The sequence below is a fragment of the Macadamia integrifolia genome, chromosome 7 (assembly GCF_013358625.1).
Source record: "Macadamia integrifolia cultivar HAES 741 chromosome 7, SCU_Mint_v3, whole genome shotgun sequence".
NCBI lineage: Eukaryota > Viridiplantae > Streptophyta > Magnoliopsida > Proteales > Proteaceae > Macadamia > Macadamia integrifolia.
Window position 1 is genome coordinate 20,754,931 of NC_056563.1, and position 14,009 is coordinate 20,768,939.

Below are 14,009 nucleotides of genomic sequence, written 5' to 3' on the forward strand. Positions count from 1 at the left end.
AGATACCAAAATTTCAAATTTCGGCCGAAACAATGTATTAATTCCATTTCGTAGGTAATCTCGTCTCGACAAAATTGAATCACGAAATAACCGAGATCTCGGAGAGATTTTGAACCATAGTAGTAACTAGAACTCGAGATGTAAATGGCGGAATGGGAGCAGTAGTTGGTGATGCCTGTGGAGGTGGTGCCACTGATGCAGGGTTCACAGGGGATTCTCTGGCATGAATGGTAGGAGCTATCTCCTCCACTATTGCTCTCTAGAGCTGTTGTTGTATGGTCTGTTGTAATCCTTCCTGAATTCCATGCACCATATTTGTTGCAATAGTTGCCATAACCTGTGCTGTTGTCACTGGTGGAGCGGGAGGTGGTACAGGTGTTGCTGTAGGAGCAGCATAATGTGCTGGTATGGTTACACTAGCTGTAGTCCCACTCTCAGCTTCCTCTTCTATTGGTATATCAGGGTTAGTTCTGGTAAACCGACCCCTCTTCCTCTGCTATGGCTCATGCTAAGGTTGAGCATGTTTTGGCATTTTGAGAATTCCTGTAAGATAAATAATTAATTAATTCCCAAAAGCTCAACACATATCCCAGCATAAAATGAGTCACATAACATGCTCAATTGAGGAATGTTGGCATTTAACCAAGATAATGCACACACACATACATATGTGTGTGTGTGTGTATATTTATCATTATATTTATTTTCCCTTTATCTTTGTTGTTTTTAATTTTTTCAACTAATGTTACTTTTATGCTCTTATCTTTATTATCAGTGAGCGGCTTCAACACCTAGGCTAGTCCCCTAGTATGTTTTACTAAATTTTTATGCTCTTATCTTGAAGCTTTTAATATATACACTTATGACACTGGATACCCTAAAATCTTGTGGGTTATGATCCATCTCATGTCTTAGCTCTGATATCACTCTGTCACACCCTGCCTCCAATAGGCCAAGGTATGTGGCATTGGACACCTTACAGTATCCAGTCAGCCTGTTTCCCCAGGATCAAGACTACAATCATAACACCACAACTACACTCACATACATCACAGTTCATGTGTATAAATAGTCCAGTATTTATACATATTATATAATTCCAGTGTCTACTATATGATAGTACATATTTTACAATTTACAGTTGATTTCCAACCTATTTGCAAAACGAATATTTACAGTGTTACCCATTACATTAGTAGTAAGAATATATACATTGGAGTGTTTAGCCCAGCGGAATATATACACAAAAGGGATTCCTGTGTGGCCTATTCTATTACTTAGAAGAGCTGGCCTCCGAAGGCACAATCGTTGCATCCACATTCTAGTTCGTGGTCAGTCTCAGTCTCTGAAACACTGGCCAGAAGGTCCATGGCCATTGCAGCATAATCAGTGTCGGTAGTCAGCAGAATACCGGTTTCGTCATCTAAAAGAGAGTAAATAAAGAGGGGTGAGCACGACATGCTCAGTGAGGGGGTGGGGGCGGGGGCGGGGGCGGGGGCGGGGGCATGCAAGCACAATACAAATGATGTAATGCATGCTCCACGCCTTATATGATGCTCATGGATTCATTTAAATTACACTACTTCCTAGTCCATTACTAAGTCTCCGAAAGTGGTATAGTCCTACGCAACGTAGGTGGTATCCCCTTTCCCAGAATGTCTGGCTTCAAGGATACAAGCTAGTTGTAGGCAGGAGTCAGCCAATCTCGGAAAGAACCTCGGTCTCCCAGCTAACCCCTAGGTTAGTAACCCTAGGAAGTCAAGTGTACAATACTTCTTACCCTGCTGCTATCCGTCTCTCATTACAGTTCGTCGTACCCCGGAAGTGTATTGCTAATCAGGTAGCCACAGTTTGGGATTAGTCAGTACCTCACCCCCTACTGACAAGTGGTTGTAGCACTCGGGTGGTGATAATCCTAACCCGCAAATTTCTACATGATGCAATTTCAATCATCAACCAGTCACACCACATACCAATAAATGTCGGGCACACAATGGTACCCTGACTTACCTGTCTTACCTTTTTCCGTCTTTCTGCTTCATTGAGTTAGTAACAAAGATAATAATATTATGCACATAACAGTATGCATGAGATACAAGCAAAATTTAAAATAAAATAAACACTCTGTAAAATAATTCAGGGCACCCACTCACCTTGTTTCTCAGACTCCTGTGCGATAGGTTCCCAAATTGGGGTTCCGTCCTCACCGTCAGTTTTGGTTCCTAATTACAATGTTTTTAATAAAATATTAGTAATAGGAAATTCTAGTTTATCCATTTTAGCTACAAACCTCAGTTCCGGGTTCTAACTGGACTTCCTGTGTTATAGAATCCCCTATCCTTAACCTTCTCTTGGTAAGCCTACTTATCAGGGAATTGTTGTTGTAGTCCCCACACTGGGGTAGGGTATTCTCGGTCTCCTACCTTATCACCTTGGACACTATGATTCCAAGTACAGTCCTTACTTCCTACCGGGGTAAATTTTTGGATTTAAAATGATGTTAATAGACTCAATTTATAGGTAGGGCCCATTGTCCTATGAAAATGACCAATCCAGCATTCTGTAACCCTAACTGGCAGGTTGGTGGGGCAGAAACCGGCTGGCCGGTTGAACCTGCTGGTTCTTCTTTTACTGCAGAATTCAATTCTGCTAGTGCCCTACCGAATACTGCCTTGGTTGTGTTGGGTTCCAACCCTCTTCCAGTGGTCCGAATTGGGTATGTAGGATTTGAATACCTAGTTTCAGTCTCCTACTGACCCCTTTCTTAGGTCCAATTGGTGGTGTCAGGGATGGTGATTCTCAATTTTGCAGAATTTCAGGGTTCAGGTAATTTGTGGAACAATTCTGTAGAATTAAGTCAATCCTTCATCAATTTCCCGTAATTTAAATTAAGTATAACTACCTACAGACATGAAAGAGATATTTCAATCCCAAGTGAGCACATAGTAGGATTCCAAGGAGGGAATTCATAGATTAAAATCTGAAATGCATTACTGCCTTAGAAATTTTGTAGAATTTCACCTAACAGCCCTTATTTCAACTCAAATTCCTTAAATTTCCACTAATTTGGTAGAACCATAGGTTATAGGGTTTAGCAGGGATAAATTTCCTGCAAATTGGACCCCGGTATCCCCTCTGAAATTGGGGCTTCTTGTACTGGGCAGTAGTACGTCTCACAGGTTTCCCTGGTAATCCCCAATTGAGCCAAAATCTTAAACCCTACTTCTCAATTCTATGAACTCGTCAATCTCTACTGTACTGGGTCATTAAACATACCTGAGGCGGTGTTGGTCCAGCAAAAACCTTAGGTGAAGTAATTCCCTCCTCACTTCTTCTGCTTCCTTCCTTTCCTTCTCTTTCCTTGTTCTCCTTCTCTTTTCTCCCTTCTTCTTCTTACTGTACTTAGCAATAGGAAATGATTTTGAGTGAGTAAATCCCCCCCTAAAGCCTTCTTATGTTATTTATAGCCCAGCCCAAACAGTCCTAAGGGCCTGCTTGGCTGGAGCCTCTTCAGTAACCCAATAGACATAATTTAGGTTATTATTTTACTACTTAGCTTAGGCATCTCTGTTCTCAGAGGTAAAAGGTGAATTGGGACCCCAAACTTGCCTCTATTTACAAGCAAAAAGGCAGAAATTCCACTGTAGAGAAGAGGGCCCCACAAACCAAACCCTAAAATTTGTGTATTTTGACAGTCTGGTTGGACCTGGCAGATACAGTCTTTTGGGCCCCATTTGGTCGGTATAACCATCCCCAGTGTCTGGTCCATTGAGAATTGAAATAACACCTGTTTGCCCATGTTTCTTGATAAGTCTTCCAATGCTGCTGGTAGACTGGGCATCTACAGGTAGGATCATCCTTGCCTTCGTGGCATTCCACTGCTGCCAACCATGCTAGGGCTGCCTTCCTCTGCTCTGCCTCTTTACCTGAACACAGTAAATCAAAGTAGGGTTTTACAGAAACCCTTGATCTGTTTACTGAGGCTCTGATACCATGTTACAAACCAGAGGTCTAACTAATCAAACCAAGAGAAAACAAAGAGAGAGAGAGAGAGAGAGAAAGAGGAAGAAAAAGAGAGAAAGAGAGGCTACCGAACTGTGTGGTGGGAGGCAGCCTGCGATAGTGAATTGTGTTCTATCCGCAGGCTGCTCCTCACCTATATATATATATGTATGTATAAGTGCAAAAATAAGAGAGTTAAGTTAGGGGACAGAAATACCCCCAACCAACTTATTACAATGAGTAGAGAGAAAATAAAGCGAATAGGGGAGAATACTAAGCCCGATGAGATAGAATTGCCCCTAGAGCTTTAACACTTCCATTGTTTTGAAACTAATAAAGGTGAAAGTGTATGCAGGCCTAAGTTTCTATGGTTATAATTAAAAATATTTAAACACTTAGTTTCATTCTAGGAAAGATAATCAGTTTCCATCTGAAAAGACTGCATGATAAATCTGTCGGGGCTACCATCTTATTTATTGGGAAGAAACTATCAGGCCACAATGCAGTTCAATTTATTCTTTGTCTTTGCCATCACCTTTTGAGGGATGCTGAAAGTACTGCTTGTATACAGCTGAAAGCTTGTAGAGATCTCTCAAGAATTTCTAGATTTCGAGTTCATGGTCTCAGTATCAGCATAAAGCCTTTCATTTCATTTCATTGGCTCATGTGGTTACTGATCCTTCTAATCAAGGAGCTTCAACTTTTTGAGTGTGAAGCGTAAACACTGAACTGGAGATAACCTTCACTTACACCAAATGCCCTATGTCCTCAAAAATATTTTGTGTAGGCTTAGTAACCCTAATATAAAAGCAGACACTCTTTTTCATATTGTCACTTCTGGATGAGCACATATTTGGAGGTTGAGCTTAAGAGAAATGTATAATGTCTTTACCCTTCAAGCACTGGAAAGTTAGTGGTTCATAAAAGAAACACAACATATAGGTTGAATGACCTAGTTTTCGGCAATTGAGCAATTGTTGTTTTGTCCATTGACCCCTACCTCTCCTCCCTCCCACCCCACCTCCCCCCCCCCCACCCCAAAAAAAAAAAAAAAAAAAAAAAAAAAAAAAGAAAGAAAAAGAGAACATAAAATAAAGAGATCTAAAAATTTGTTTTCTAATCCTCTATTCACTTGCTATAAGTAGCTTGCTATAAGAAGGCTAGAAGTATTAAGTATACTTTTCATTTGTTGTTTTTGGTGTAGCTTTTTCCTTCTAGGATGAATCAGTGATCTAGTGCGAAGTTGAGAAGTCAATGTATATTGTTTCAGATGCAAGGTTCCTTAAGTTACTCTTACCTTTTGTGTAAGCATATGAAAGGAGTGGAACCTCTGTAGCTTTTAGACAAGTAACGATCACCCATAGGAGCTTTTAAGGGAATTAAGCTCGACTAGATATGTCTTTATTAGTGAGGGCCTTTCATAAAAATATCGAGTTTCTTGTTACATTTTCTTGGTTACATCTGGTTGTGCAAGTCTTCAATGTGATGATTATTTAGAAGAGGATGGACCCTACTGTTTAGGTACTTTCATTCTGTCAAGAAAAAGAGTATATTTTAGACATTTACATATATGATATGATAGATTGAGCTGATCTGGATCATAGCACCACCCCCTGATGCAGATGAAACACAGAAGTGGGCTTATTTAAGTGGAAATAAGCCTTAGGTTGAGTTACATATGTGTTTGGCTTTTGGTCCAATGGATTTCATTGTAATAGGCCACTTTAATGGGCCTAAAATATGGATGGGAGTTAGGAATACAGGATTTATTTTATTAGTTTAGTTGAGCCTTTTATCTCATATATTATTTCTCATTAACTGTTTTAGTTGGGAAGAATTAGATCTCTATGAGTCCACCTTTGTTTTAAGGTGTTCTCCTTTATTTTAGGCTGAGTATAGTAGTTGTAGACTACCTCCAAGGTAAGCTATTGGCTGGGAGTTTTCGGCTTAGTTTGATTAATGTAGAACTAGGCTGACAAGTCAAGCCTAATCCCAATGCTGCAGGATACTCTTAGAGAACATTCCAAAATCAAGGCACCAATAGCATAGTTCAGATAAGAATACTAGAAGGAAACAAATCTGGAAAAATCAAGGCTATCGATTCCAATAATTGGGGTTTCTGTAATCAGAATATAACCAACTGTAAAGGGAAACTCAAAAGCTGAAATAGGGTTAGAACAGATGATAAAACATGAACAATCATCATACAAATCAGAAACAAACCAGACCTATTTATTAATCTCAGAAAATAGAACAGATTTGGTCAAAATATCCAATCGGGCAGAACTATGGGTGATTTGTGTAGCTGACCAACCAGTGGTCTTATGGGGCCCAAACTAAGATCTTACCACCTTCAGATCGGGCCTAACACTCGACCAAACGATGGAGATGATCAGGTGGTTGAAAGCCCTTGAATCAGGGATGGATTGGGGAACAAGAAAGAGAATTTCAGAACTGGAAAATAGAAAGTATTGCAGATCCATAGTGTGGGACAAACCATCTATATCTAGAAATGGAAATGCAATAGGTAGGGCCCCAAACATCAGAATGGATCACAGAAAAAGGAACAGTATTTCTATGATCAGGAGTAGGATAAACATTCCGAGTTCTGTTTTGCAAAAATGCAAGCATCACAAGTAAATTGGTTCTGATTACACTGTTTAACTAAAGCAGGAAATAATCTAGATATAGTCCCCGAGGGGGGGTGTCCTAAACGACGATGCCAACGATGAAGCTTTGATAAGGCTATCTCTGAAGTTGTATGATGAGCCTGTGTAGATCCACTATCCAGGTAATAGAGACCACCACTCATTTTACCACTTGCAATTGTTGCCCCCTTCACCAAGTCCTGAAACACACAGTGAGTAGGAAAAAAGTGACTTTACAATTGAGATCCTTAGTAGTACTACCAATTGACCATAGATTAGTAGAAAACTGAGGAATATGCAAAACAGAAGAGAGGGACATGGAGGATGAGCATTGAATGGTACCCATCCCTACAATAGGAGATAGATACCCATCAACAACTTGAACCTTTGTTTTACTTGAGGATGGAAAATTTGTAGAAAAAGAAGTGGGCGACCCGGTTGTATGATCAGTAGCCCTAGAGTTAATAATCCAATTCTTAGAAGGAACTAAAGCACTACCAAAAAAACAATACCTGACTGAGCAGAGTGGGAGGGAGAGGCCACTAGCAGAAAGGAAGCAATAGCTGCAGAGAAGGATCCCATATGATTCATCATTTGACAAACCATAACCATTTCATCGTTAGAGGAGGATCATGTGATACTAGGGCAGTCAGAGTTGTCTGTTGTCTTAGATTAATTAACCTGATTGTTCTTTCCACGACCGTGGTTACGGTCGCTAGAATTGGCTGGGTGCCCATGGAGCTTCCAAGTCTCCCTAATCTGGCGCTCCTTAAATGTCACATTTGACAATAGGCATGTCTGTGGAGGAAGGAGTAGTGATTCGAGTACCAGAACCAGCAGGTTGACAAATAGAACCCTATGCAAAGATTAGGTAGAGCGGTCCTGAGAAATAGGCTGAAGCTTCTCAGATCGACATTTTTCTTCTGCATGAATCAGAGAAAAGTCTTGCTCAAGGGTAGGGAAGGGATCATGCTTAAGCACATTTGCTCGAATCTGATCAATTTCCACATTTAGACTTGCAAGGAAATTATAGATGCGGAACTCTTCTTCACATTTTTTTAAAACCTACAACATCAGTAGCACAAATAGGTTGAACATAGTAATCAATTTCATTCCATATTCCTTATAGTTCAGAATGGTATTGAGATCCTTACAATTTAGAATAGAATTGAAAGACTGTAAGGTCCTTATGAGTAGCCCTATGAAGGTTCTTTCTCAATTCAAAACACTGGGCACTCTTGCCCACTTGAGAATACGTTCTTTTCACAGCTTTTTGGATCAGAGTAGCAGAATCAAGCAAAAAATACCCCCTAGTAATAGAAGGGGTGATAGAGTTGATAAGATGGGACATTACCAGACAGTCGACAACATTCCATTTGTCTTGAGGGGCATCAACAGTAGTAGGGCATACAAAAGTAACTGTATGAAGTCCGACATAATCTTGGCTAAGATAGGTTATAGGAATGAGACCACATCAGGTAGTTGCTCTCATCCAACTTGAGAAGCTAGTGGGGAAGGTAGGGTAGATACTATTAGGGGGACGACTCCCTCCCTCCTGGAGAACCGACATGTAGAGTCTTCAGACTCCATAAATGCTAATCCCAAGAACAATCAAAAGCTATACAAACTGTTTAGATCTATCTCGTCATACAAATCTATATAAGAGCTAGGGTTCTAGACTAGGAGAAGGCCCCCGGTGGGAAGAAACTCACCACTGAGGGGAAAACTCTAAAGGAACCAAAAAAAAAAAGAAAGAAAAGGAGCCCTGTAGAAGGGGAATAGGGGTGGGGCTAGTGACTAGCGAGAGAGAGAGAAGTGAGCGGTGGAGGCGGTGCATGGCGGCAGCTAACAGTGGTTGTGGTCTATGGAAAGAGGCAGCCGTAAGAGGCTAGGCTGTGGTGGCGGTGTTCATAGAGAGAGAGAGAGAGAGAGAGAGAGAGAGAAGTGGGGCTGCAGCTAGGTTTAGGGTTTAGAGAGAGCAAAAAATATGACTTGCGTACACAAGCTACTCTATTTATAATGAAATAAAACCCTAAAGGGCTTAAGGGTATGTGTGGATAACACCCTAAAACCCAATAAACAATAATCCATTATTACAAAAATTATGATATTATCACTTGGGTAATGGGTTAGTCCCCTTGAAAAGTGTGCTTATTTCCTCTCTTTGGGGCATTTAAAAGGATTTGAATTGCAACTTTTCCAAAATGGGGCCGGTTATACTCAATTGGTGATTGATAAGAATATGGTATTAGTACTTCAGCATCACAATAGGCTTCGGCTATTGATTTATTCAAAGGAATCCCAAGTGGCATGCCTAGCAAGTGCTTTTTATTCTTTCCCATGAAAACAAAACACTTGATATGAAGCATAATTTTGACAATTACCTGGGAATTCACCATCATTTGTCAAGCTCTTGATCCTCTGTAAAATCCACATTAGGCTTGTCTTACTTGTGGGAGTACTATTGAACAATGGGATTATAGGAGTAGATGTATTAAATTTCCTTGATAATTTTCATTTTTCAGAAGTGAACAAGGCCCCTCATTTAAGTCCTGGGAGTGGTGCTTAAAAACATTCCTGACCTTTAAATAAATAAATCCAATATTGTGTTGTAGCTTTAGGGGGCATACTTATGGTTAAACAATATTTCAAGTGGTTGAGTATAGTTGGGTAAGTCTAGATAGGAAATAGCATATTTTGATAAATGATGATTTATTAAAAAGAAAAGAAGAAATAGCCAACAGATGAAGCTCAACCTACAGAAAAGGAAAAAAAAGTGAAAGAAGCAACGGCAAAGTAGGGGAATGAAAAAGAAAGCTATGTCCCTAAAGGAATGCTGGACCTTGTACAGAATCTACGATGAACAACACAATGTTTAGCTTACTCATTGCCATTCATCTGTTTGTTTGTTATCTACTCTCGTAGTTAGTTAGATCCATCTGGAACTGGAAGCCAGACAAAAACAGTGTGATTTTGGTTATTTTGACTATGGAATAGAGAGGTCCACCTCTTGGGGTAAGGGCTTGTTTCCCTTTTTATTCTGTTACTGTTTATGCTATTTGACTGCTCTTTCTTTGCTACTGCAATTGCTCCAAGTGTTTATGGCTTCCATTTGCATGTTTTGTATCTTCTGTTGCTGAGAATTCAATGCATTAGCATAGAATCGACCTTTTCCATTCCAGTCAAACTCAACTGAGTCTTATCCCAACTAAATGAGGTTGGCTGTTCCATGTCAATTTTGTTGCTTGAAGTTTGAATCTGTTCAGAAGATCAAGTGTTTATACTTGGTTGCAGACAGTTTGATTTCAAGTTGCAGTTAAGCTATCAAATCTGTTTTTTGGAGTAACGTTATGGTCTTGTTTCTGATTGAAGCCAGATATTTTATCCAAAGTTTGTAATATTCTGGTCCAAGGAACTCTTTTTTTTTTTTTAAGGGGGGGGGGGGGGTTGGTTAGCCAATCGCCTTTGTTTTTGAAGAATGAATCTAAAGTTTGGTAAGATTCTTGTCTGGTTGGCCCTAGTTTTGTTTAATTTGTTATCATAGTTGTTAAGGAGTCATCCAGGCACCCTTCGCTGGAAGGGGTGCCTTGTTGGTGTTGCCTTGATGTGCAGGCCCCTTCGAACACCCTGGGTTGCCTAGATGCCATGACAACTACGTATGTTTTTGCTGCTTCTGGGGATTACACATGCAGTTTCTATTGGTAAATCCTTTACTTTTACTTATCATAATATGGTAATTATTTACACTTGTGAGACAGCTGCTAGTTGTGTTTTTCTTCTGAAGTTTCATTAAATTTCATCACTTATTCAAGCTGCTTGATGGATTTGGACAATTCCGTAGTCAGACCTGGCATTCAAAGTTTACCAAGTTTTTTGAACTCCAAAATTAAAATATTAAGTGGGCCTTACCTGCATGCATGATTCTAGGGTTTCTAAATGTGTTCTGCCTCAAGTTCTTAATCATTCTTCGTGGGAGGAGACTCCCATTGAGCTGAGATTACTCTCTAATGAGTTGCAATATTGCTTGGATAGAGGCATTACACTTGATAGTGGAAAAGGTAACATCAAATGCTAAATGGATGCAAAGAGAGTATAGTGAGTGCTGAGATTCTCCCATCTCCTTAGGCATGGCCAATCTATTGTTTCATCTGGTATCATTTTAGTGGACACTTCAATGCACTGCCAAGGATTCAGATGATTGGCCCACCAGGAAACCTTTTACCTCTGATTATTCTGTTCTAGTTGTGTACTGAGATCCTTATCATTTATTTTGGAAAAAGGTTTCTTGTAGTCGTGCAAAACCAAGGAACTTTGTCCAGGGTACTTCATTCTGCTACTTCAAAGAATGATGTTGCAAATCCTACCATTGGATAACTAAAGAATGGTCTGGACTGACCAGGTGACAAGTTTCAGCCTCAAGTTCAATCTTTCACCCTTCAGTGTGGTCGCATACCCTCCGTGACTTTGTAGTAGTTCTCTGCACCCACTCCGTTGTCCTGGGTTTTTTTGATGGTTTGTTTTGCTGCATGGTCAACTCCGATTTGTTTGAAACTTGACAAATGAGCAAAAGACTATGGGGTTTCCTTGTCCACAAAATTTCAGCTCCATTGGAACTTCCACTTCGCAGAACCAGTAACATTTGCATATTTGTATCATCACCATGCAGGGAACCTCTTCCCATTTTGTGTGATGTGTTATTTATTTATTTTTTGTGTGAAAATTTAAGTGGTGAGATTGTCCATACTACTTCCATCAATAAATTCTTAGTTATCTATTAAAAAAAAAAAGAAACCCCTCAAAATTGTACATCTGGTAGCCCGCAAACCACTTGCCATCCATTTAAACGGAAAGACAACAGAGATATGAGCAACTGAAAATGTCAGGAGAAGGATGTGCCAATGGATATAGGATGCTTATGAAATGTATTATAGAAACATGTAATCTGAAGCCTTAACTTTTATGTTTAGATTTTGTTGTATCAGTTGAGCCTACACGGTGCCCATATGCATGGTAGCTGAGGCAGGCTAAATAAATTTTGTCAAGTCTTCTATGAATGTATCCATTTGAAGTGCAGCGTGCTGCATAATGTATTCTGAATTTACTTTTGGGTCTGGTGTGGATGAACATATTTCTGCTTTTATTATAATAAATGTGTGTTTTAGCCCCAAAAAAATAATTAATATTTTTTTTTGGTTAAGAGTTTTGAAAGTGGGCAATGGATGGTACTGTTACCGTCCTCTGGATATCACAATCTATTCCCATTGGCATTTAGATAATCAGTTCTAACCATTTTACGGTTACAGTTCCTGAGCTTGACTTGTGCTTCCATTGAATTTCACATTAAAAAAAACTATATATTGCTGATTAGTGATTATAGCAAGTCATTACAACACATGCTATGGAATATTTTTCTGTGGTGTTTGTCCTTTATTGACATATTTTGGTCTACACAAAATCTCAAACTGTTCCCTTCTCATAAATCCTTATTGTTGGCATAGTTCATCATGCAATATGGAATTCTGAATCTTTTTATCCGTTTATAGAATGAACATGAGAAGATCCAGGACCTATCCCAACAGCTACTTGTTGAGAAACGACGATGTGCAGGATACAGAAAGCAACTTGATCTGCTTTTCAAGTACATTGAGGAGCACACACACAGCATGTCAGAGAAGATCCAACACATAGTCAACACTGTAAATGAGATTGAATCTCGGAAGTCAGCACATCAACAACCTAGATAGCCTTTACATGTCAAGATGCTACCTTTGTAATTTGTTTCCTTTTATTTTTTGCAATTAATTAGTTGGAATTATGGGTATTCATTCTATTTTAATTATGGACAATCAAGTTGAAAAATGCACGTTGCTCGGTGTTTGCCTCTGTTTGGTGCTTTCATATGCTTCTCATAATGGTATAAGGATTGAGACTTGCTCTTTCACTGGATCCATTCGATCCATAATTTGCATTCCAATCTCAGACGTTCTATCACTCATTTTCTGGTTTCTATGTTTGTGTTCTCTCACACCCTCAATGTAACATTTCAGTTTTTTTGTTCTATCACTCATTTTCTGTTTCTATGTTTATGTGTTCTCTCAATTTTATTTGTCTAACAGAGGAAATATTTACAGAGCGAGGAGAAGCTCTAAGACAACAATCCTGAAATAAAATATTGGAGATAACTGGATGTGGGAGATAATCACAAAGAACAAAGTCTATTAGAAGCACCAAAAGAGGCAAGAGCATCAGCAACTTGATTGGCTTGCCTAAAATTGTGAGTAAACGTTACTTCTTGCAGTGAGGAAGCTAGATGCTTGCAATCTTCAAGAATTGAAGCAATATGCCAAGGTGGATTCTCCGAAGAAACATTCAACATAGAATTAATTCCAAGGTTATCACTTTCAACAATCAACTTATTATTATCCTCTTGAAACAACAATAAAGAGAGCTTGTCTGATTGCTAACGCCTCAACTACATAAGTATATGAAATATTGGCAAATTCTGCAAAACATAACACCTCCCCCAAGAATCATGAAAGACCCCTCCAATTCCAGCAGGACTAGGATTACCAATACATGAACCATACACATTAACTTTAATGTAATTTTTTAGGAGGATTCGAAGAAACCTGAATCGTGCATCGAAGGACTAAAGATTTAAAATGTGTTTCTTGATATTCTTGAGCAAAGTAGAACTTCTTCTTGAGAAGAACTTTAGCACCAGGAATAATGGATCGAAAAGATGCATCGGTACATGCTCTCTAAATATGCCAAAGAACACTTGCAACAATTCTACAAATTCTAGCCTTGTGTTGAGCAAAGACATTAAGGCTGAATATACGAGATAACCAATCCTGAATATTGAGAGATGAGACTTGATATGGGCTCTAAGGGAAGGATGAGAAAATTAGATGAAAAAAGTAAACAAAGATGAAAATAAAATAGTAAGAAGAGAAAATAGGGAAGAAATTTTGCTTAATTGATGAAGCCTGCATCTTGGCTAATTGGGAGGGAGCCAACCTCAATTTCTAAGAGAAATTTATAGGGATTCAACTTCTTATCCATTCCATCACTTTAATTATTTAAATACAATAGAAAAGTAGTTATCCGATTGTAACTCATACCTATGATCTATAACTCCACTAACTCACCAACTCCATACATAATAACCATCTCGTCCAAAATTCTTTACCTAGCTCTAACTTGCCGCATGCCGGTACCGTTCACAACGAGAAGAGCTCAATCACTTCGCTTGCCAATCATGTGGAACCACTCTTTCGTCTTCTCGCTCAGGTCGACTACCCGACCATAGGGAGGGAACGTGGCTTGTTAATTGATACCGCATACCCGCTTGATCGC

At 39.3% G+C, this 14,009-nt stretch overlaps 1 long non-coding RNA gene across 1 annotated transcript; it reads left to right on the forward strand.

Annotated features, from left to right (window-relative positions):
• The first annotated feature begins 1,526 nt into the window (after positions 1–1,526).
• On the forward strand, positions 1,527–12,591 carry LOC122083202. Its single transcript, XR_006141582.1, has 2 exons — positions 1,527–10,351; positions 12,194–12,591. It is a non-coding gene; the product is annotated as an uncharacterized LOC122083202 (long non-coding RNA).
• The last annotated feature ends 1,418 nt before the right edge of the window (positions 12,592–14,009 follow it).